Below are 1648 nucleotides of genomic sequence, written 5' to 3'. Positions count from 1 at the left end.
CGGCCGGGCAGGGCAGACGCCGGGGCCGCCCGGGGTTGGAGGCGGCCAGGCCGGGGCGGCCCCGGGCGGGAGGGAGCCGGCGTAGGCACACAGCCTTGGTAAGCGGGCCCCTGTCCCCGGTTGGAGGTCGCTGCGTTCATTGAGTCGCTGGTGGCCCGGCTGCCCCCCGATTCGGGAGTGCAGCTGTGACTTGGGGCTGCTGTTTCTGTAGGCAGAGGGGGCAGAAGGATTGGGGCAGTCCTGCTCCCATGCTGCCTAGCCCTCTTGCTCTTGGCGACAGCTGTGGAAGTAAGGGTGTGTCTGCAGCAGCCTTGGGTGTGACTGCTGCTCATGTAAACATACCCATGCTGGTTTTAAGCTGCCAGCAGAGATCCATCTCCTGAGTATTTACCCAACTTTGTGGGTAGATTTTGCAGTCTTCATTGAACTGGGTGCTGTCAGGGTTGCACCGGTTTTTGGCATGTGAGGTGGCTAGATTTAACGCCAGTACAGCTACAGCTACATGAGCTGCAGTCATATCTTTGACTAGATGTAGACTAGTGGTGCTCAGCTTTTTCCCTTGGTGGGCCACATGGGCCTTACTTGGTCTGTCCATGGGCAGGTGTGGTGTGGCTCCATCCAGCTGCAAAGAGGGGGCCAGGAAACAGCCCTGCCCAATCCAGCCCCATGGGGGCATGTCAGGACAGTGAGGAAGGGGTTATGACCTGCCCCCAACCCAGCTGCAAAAGAGCATTTGGTGTGCTCCAACTCCAGTTCAGCTGGGGTGGGGGGGGGGGGCATGACCCAACCCTGGCTCGGGTGAGTGGGCAGGCAAGGTAGGGAGTGTGGCCCAGACCCAATCCTGAGGTGGAGAGAAGGAGGCATAGCCCACCCCAGATTTGGCTGTGTTGGGGGAGGGGCCATGGAAATTTGGCAGCAGGGGAAGTGGCCATTACTCTTCCACCATCAAATTTCTGTATCCAGGGGGAGCTCTGTGGACCAAATGTGATGGCTCTGCAAGGCCACATTTTGGCCTGTGGTTCAGAGGTTGAGCACTGCTGGTAGGCAGATCCTTAAAAATTGTGGCATAAAAATTGGGAGGGTGGCTGGATGGGTTGCATCACGGAAGAAACCTTGAGAATGGGGTTCTTATCAACAGCTGATTTCTGTTGCCATAAATTTTCATATAGGTGTAGTTACAACTTTGCTTTCTGGTAGAATGCAGCCACCCCTGTGAATTAGAGAAAGTGTTTGTTTTCAGTTTATTGAGGTCTCCCTCCATTTGTTTAAAAACATTCTGTTGTATCACATCTTGGCTGCTGCTGCATGTGACATGGCTTTCTCCTCTTTAACAATCAGAGTGCTATATACTGGTGCATTTGCTACAAATCTCATAAATATGCTGATGGAACCCTGGGTCTTGTATACCAAGCTCAATGTTGTATTTCTCTTGGATAACCAATTCACTTAAAAAGGAAAAAAATGATGATTAATGCTACATTACAGGAAAAAGCTCGATTTACTCCCAATAAAGTAGGTTTGGGTTTTCTTGTTACAGATTCTTCAATAGTTGCTGAAACATTCTTAACCAGGGATCTTTAAGCTTAAAAAGTGTATTTAGCTGCCTTGTTTGATTTTTTTTTTTTTTTTTTTTTTTTTCCAAAGGGAA

The 1648-nt window shown here is 50.9% G+C and overlaps 1 protein-coding gene across 1 annotated transcript in view; it reads left to right on the top strand.

Annotated features, from left to right (window-relative positions):
• KPNA1 (karyopherin subunit alpha 1) overlaps positions 1–1648 on the top strand; it is an 88642-nt gene that overhangs the window by 134 nt on the left and 86860 nt on the right. The window lies entirely within an intron of this gene.

Source organism: Gavialis gangeticus, unplaced genomic scaffold, assembly GCF_001723915.1.
Source record: "Gavialis gangeticus isolate Ggan-Ray unplaced genomic scaffold, GavGan_comp1, whole genome shotgun sequence".
In the NCBI taxonomy this organism is placed as follows: domain Eukaryota; kingdom Metazoa; phylum Chordata; order Crocodylia; family Gavialidae; genus Gavialis; species Gavialis gangeticus.
The sequence above is the reverse complement of the archived record's forward strand: the minus strand, read 5'-3'. Positions and strand labels throughout refer to the sequence as shown.